We start from the raw sequence: 6,400 nt of genomic DNA, 5'->3' as shown, positions 1-6,400 counted from the left end.
CAATTAGCAAACACAGATGGCCTAGGATCCTTTCATTCTACCTCTCAAAAACTCTCCTGCCTTTTATTTTAATTGAGTTGTATTCAGACTGTATTCTGATCTCTCCCTGCTATTGCAATAGCTTTGATTGAAGTATTTCTTGCCTGTTTAATTTCTTCCATTGAAATTTTTGCTTTGATAGCACTGATGACACTTTTTCAGGATAAGATGTGGCATACTCCAGTTTGATCACCTGACTATGGCTGCACCGTGTGGTGCTTGAAACTAAGTATGACTTTGGTTTGGCTTTCCAGACCTTTTGCAGTCTGATAATGGTGAGAAATGGCCACTGAACAATGGACCAAAAATCAAGCTATTCAATGGACTTTCCCTGTTCCTTATCATCCAGACATGTGATATTGTTTAGCATTAGAATGGTTACCTCAAACATTTTCTCAAAAAAATTTTCGGCTCTACCTTATCCAGTTCATTCTGGTTCATACATCTTAGCGAGGCAGTTTGGCCACCAAATGTGGCTGCTTCCAGAAAAAGATCATCTCCTCTAGGCCACTTTCTAGCTAATAGTCAAGATAAAAAGAGTAGGTTTTATATAGACCAACTTTTAAAGCTCAGGATTCCTCCCTGACTATTCCTGGGCCTTATGCTCCCTCTCCCCACCCCAACCCGCATCACAATTCCGGGCTGGTCTGGTGGGAGCACTCTCCAGGTGACAGCATAGCCAGAGGAGGGCTCAGGGATTCAAACTTAAGTCTGGGTCAGCCACCTGGATTTTCCTGTTAAAGTGACATGATCCTAGATCATAAAGATACTAACCACTTGATTGAGTATACTTCTTCCTGAATTTCCCTAGAGTGGTTCATGTGAGCCAAAGTAGGGGAAATAATGAGTCTCTGTACATCTTCTAAAAATCCTTGTCCTACTTCCACCTGACCCCTCTGAATGAAAGAATTGGATGTGATTAGATATGATTACATAAAAGGTCCAATTAGCTAATGGAATGAGATACACTCGTAATTTGGTGGAGAAGGGAATGCAACGTATCTGACACCTCAGGTCCTGAAAGATAAATGGAAGAGAGAAACATTAATGATCTTTATTTTCAGAATAGTTTCTGGAGTCTTCCTCATGAAAGAAAACACCTCTGTGTGGATCTCTCAAACTTTTGCAAGCGCATTAATTTAATTGACTTCTGAGTCTTCCCTTATCTACTAGACAGTTCTGACCAAATTTAACTGTGATATGATTTGATCCCTTTAACCATACCAAGAAGTCCATTGGTAACTATAATGGATGGCCCCAGCTCTGGTACCTTCCATTCGAAAAACTTCTTAACGTCTGTAGAAGCTTTTTAGTTAGATGGACAAATGCAACCCAACTGGTATAGAAAACACCACAGCCTGGATTGACTGCTCTCAGATAGTTTCTACAAAAACAAGGACTGAACTCAATTATTCAAACTGAACTGGGAAACCCAGGACTTACAAACTGTTCAGGATGCCATATTGGAGACACTCTCAATCTGTGACAGCCCAATTTACTTAGGTCCCACTTGTAGGTCCAAGTAAATATAAACAATGGTTTCTTTCCAAGGGGACTACCTGCACCCAGGACTATACCTCTTATGTAGGACCAAGCATTAACTTGCTTTTCTCCTGAAAATCTGGTGATTTATACCTTAATCTGTGGTTATAAGAGATCTTCAGTTATTTAAGTAAACACACCTGGTGGGGTGGATCATGTAGCCCTCAGATTAACTGGGAGGGGTCTCCAAAATGAGGCAGTTCTTGGTTACTCAAGGGAACTTTCTGGAAGAATAAACTGATTTGTTTTTTATGTGCACCCTTTGGGCAGTTACCCCAACAATAGGAGTCATTTAATTAGGGAAGAAGATATTAAATTAGTCCCTGACTTTAGCTGAAGTAATCAATGGCGTCCTGGGCTCTAGAAGACATTCAGCCTAACCTTTGAAAATAAATCACTGGCCAGATTTATTCTGGATCTTATTCTGGAATAGAATTGACTTCTGGTTTCTTTTTGTGAGTGAAAATAGAAGCTGTATGTGGGAACATGCCGTGTCGTGCCAGGATTAACACCTTAGAAGAGTAAGGGTAGGAGCAGAGTTTAAAGAGAAAGCCATCTGGCTTTTCAAGGTATACTGAGTTGTTTGTAGTGGTAGAGGATTTGGATTTGTTCAGCTGTCTAGGTCCTGAAGTGGGGGTAGGGGATTGGAGGGGGAATGGTTGAGGTTATTACTACATGTTAGTCTCTTCCTGCTGTTTGGATTCCTATTGATAGTAGTTTTGATTAAGTGCTATTTGAGACAAGGTGAGAGGACTTTTTCCCAGCCTTTATCAGACAGTTTAATTAAAGTGGCTAAAGGAGTGGCGTGCTAATGAAAAAATTCACTTAGAGGATGGTGTAGAAAATATGAGTGAATATTATAGTGAGACAGTTCTCCATGGATCTCTGAGTTTCTACTTACTTTACTAGCTGATGCACAGACTGACGTCTGTTCCAGACTATCTTTTCAAGGATATTTTTATATAGCAAATAGTCAGAGATAGCATCTTCTACTGGAACGAAGGAATAATGTTCTTTCTGAAGCAAGGGCTAGAGTGCTCACTGCCCATTATAAAAGATTTGGGTTTTCCAAGCTCAGGAATTTTATTCTGTTCTGCATCCTACTGAATATGCAGTTATAATTTGGCCTTTGTCTCATCGCCCTGTAGAAATAGGGGCTTGAGGAACTGGATATTATTAATGCTATGAGTGATAAACTGTCCTTTATCTCTGACCTAGGAATCTCATTTCTTACATCTGCATCATTAAAACAGTAACAGGATAATTTGTCAGTTTTCAAGTCGTGTGAAATCACCTGCATTTCATATTTCTCAATAAATACAATAAAATAATGAAAAAAGTTTAGCTGGAATAACTAAAGAAAACATTCAAATAAAATCGTACATAAAAGAGGAGACATTAGAACTGATTCCATAGAAACAGAAAGGATAATAAGGAACTACTATAAACAATTATACACCAACAAATTATACATACTATAAGAAAGATAAATTTGTAGAAACATACAATCTACTAAGAATGAATCACAAGGAAACAGAAAATCTGAAAACTGAAATAAGCGAGTGACAGAGAACATGACTGCATGACTCTATTACATGATCTACCTAAAACAGTCAAACTCCAAGAAACAAGTGTAATGGTGGTTGCCAGGGTGCTGAGAGAAGGAGATGGGAAGTTGCTGTGTAACAGGGATAGTTTCGTTTCTACAAGATGAGTAATTTCTAGTGATCTACAGTACAAATTTTTTTCTAAATTTAGTTAACAATACTTTGTTGTGTATTTGAGAATTTGTTGAGGGTAAATCTTGTGTTAAGTGTTTTTACCAAAATAATTTTTAAATGCTATAACCTAACAATGATCATCTATAAGGTACTCATCACATTGCTTCAAAGTATGTTTTTGTTACTTTTGCCTATTGTAAGAAGACAACTAGTGAAGTAATGATAATCAAATACTGAGGATTGTATTGAACCCAGGTTAATCCTTAGTGTTTTCATTTTCTAGGTCTTACTTCATTCACATTGAGTTTGAAGTTGCTATAGGGATCTGATACAGTTAAGGGATCTGATACCTCATCTCTGCTTCAGCTCCAGACAGACTGGCTGATATCACTTTTATATATTGCTAAAGACCATAATAAGTCTTTTGCAAACCTTAACACTATTTAACTGATGAATAAATGTGATTTTTCTGAGAAAAATATCAGGGAGAGGAGGAAGAAAGGACTGAAAAAAAGGAAGTATAATAGTTGAGAACAGAAAGTATTATTAAAGATTTGTTTATTCATTATTCCTTCAATAAATGTTAATTGAGCACTGCTATTTGACCAGCACTTTCCCTGATGGTGTTGAAAAGCAGATTACTAAATAGGAAAAGTCTGTGCCTTTCTGAAACATACATTCTTATATGGAAAGAGACAGACAGACAGAACAAATACATGATGACAAATAAAACATGGTTAAGGATAATGCTGATTGGCAATGATAGGGTTGCTATTTTATATAGAGCGCATAGGGACAACCTCAGTGAGAAGGTGAAATTTGGGTAGAGAACTGAATAAAATGAGTGAATTAGCTATATGGATATTAGAAGAATGAATACTTGCATCTTCATAACTTTCTGAAATTGTTTCTTAAAAATAGTATTTTGACTCTGTGTAGCACTTTATATGAAAGTGAAATGGCTTATATAAGGACAATCACTGGCTTAATCAATATTTAAATTCTCAATTAATTCTACTTTGATTAATTTTCTTTCTCTGAGAAATACAAACTAAAGAACTCAGCCCCAATATGGAGGTGAAGAGTTCAAATTCTGGCTTTGGCTTTGTATTCTATCTTAAAGCCATTTAGTGAATTGGAGCATTTGTGAATTAATGACCTCATACTAATGATAGTGTAATAAAGAAAAGAATTTCAAAGATTTCTAAAATATAACTATTTTTTAGAAGAAACATTCACGTACAACTTATAGGGCTTATATATGATATCTCAGATATTTCACAGGGGAATTTTATAAATACTATCTCTCCCTTTGATAAAAATTCATCTCCAGTTTTTTCAGTTTGATTAATAATGAAAATATATAAAAGTAATAATATTTTTAGCTATTGAATATCATATTTCTTGGAGAAAGAAAAATGATCTACTCAAGAAAAGATTGTAACCACGTACATATATAAAATCCCATTCGAACATGTTTAATCACTTAAAAATGGATGCTTCCATAGCACTTAACAAATTACAAAAATCTTTCTCTTTAATTATCTCTTGAATTCTTATAAAATCCAAGTAGTATATGTCACAATTATAATTGATAATGTCTTGATTTTTTCCATTTTACATATGAACAAATTGAGATTAAGATCATCCAAATCACATTTGCGATCACATTGTTTACAAATTATCTTCTTGTTCTTTTTCTGTCTTCTTACTTTTTCTCATCATCTCTCCCTATCTTTATAGACTAACACAAAGAGCTAGGGGTAGGGAAGGGCATCTCTTTTATAAATATAATTAGACTGTAAGGTTGGTAGAATCAAGTCACTAAAATAATGACAACCTCAACCTACTAATTACTTCCTGTTCCTTCCAATCCCCTTCTCTCCCATCTCTACACAAAGCAACCAAAAAGTGTACCCTCATTGTACTCATGGAAAGAAATGACATGCTTACATCCTCAGACATTTTATAGGAAAGCGAATATAATTTTTTTCCAGCATAGATCCATGCTAACTTGTTAAGTGGTTGTCTTTTTGTATCCCTAGTGTTCATGTCACCTTTTTGATCCTTGAGAATTTTTAGCCATTTTGTTTTTGTTAGTTTGACTGCAGTCTATTTCAATTTATATTTTCTGTGAAAATCCCAATAAAGCTGTACCTGAATTGGTATCCCTACACCTAATTTTAATAAGAAAATGTACTAAAAAGCTTCAGACATAATTTAATCTTGTCCTCAAATTGTCCTACTGTGGGGTCAAGCTGATGATTTCACATCATCTGATTTTTTATGTTACTTTAACATGTTTCTGGCAGTCTGTTGATTCTGTTGTCATGTGTGTAGCTGTAATGTTACTTCCATTTTGCTATGACTTTATTCCTACCATATAACTGGTGAAAGAAGGGCCAAGCTTTAAAGGCAGCAATTCATTATATCAATGTAAATTTAATCAGATACATTGATGTTGCTGATATGTGGCAGGTAATCAATAAAAATAAGTTCTTGACACTATCAAGTGGCTCTTTTATGACATTTTGTCTTAGCCAACTTTAACTTACCATTCTGTCATTTATAGAATAGTTTCTTCTAGGAGTAATGAATATGGATCCCCATTTACAAAGTCATTCTATTTATCAAAATTCTTCTTCATTCCTTTACAATCTGATTTGTCATCCCTTTGCTTTTATTATAAAATTCCATTTGAGTCAGTATACAAATATGTATAAAATAAGTAATTCTATTGATCAACAATGAACAACATTTGAGGAAAGGGAAATATCAAACATGTCAAATACTCGTCAACTCACCTAAACTACTTGTGTTTTCAAAACAGAAAACAAAGCTATTGATTAAAGTGACAGGAAACTTGACACTAAATAACCAACAACATGATGTGAATAAATCAGAAATGTCATTATTTTTCCATTTATAAAATATTGCTAGTCCTGTAAGCATAGATGATCTCCACATAGAAAATAAAGAAGTAAAGTCATCTCTCTTTTGGGGGCAGTCAAAGAAACAATAATTCCATCTTGTCTACCCATAATTGAGGTCACAAACTTATTTTCAAACTAATTAATAGAAGCCTATAGCACAATTGT

The sequence above is a fragment of the Pteropus vampyrus genome, unplaced genomic scaffold, assembly GCF_000151845.1.
Source record: "Pteropus vampyrus isolate Shadow unplaced genomic scaffold, Pvam_2.0 Scaffold123, whole genome shotgun sequence".
In the NCBI taxonomy this organism is placed as follows: Eukaryota; Metazoa; Chordata; class Mammalia; order Chiroptera; family Pteropodidae; genus Pteropus; species Pteropus vampyrus.
This window is presented reverse-complemented; position numbering follows the sequence as displayed.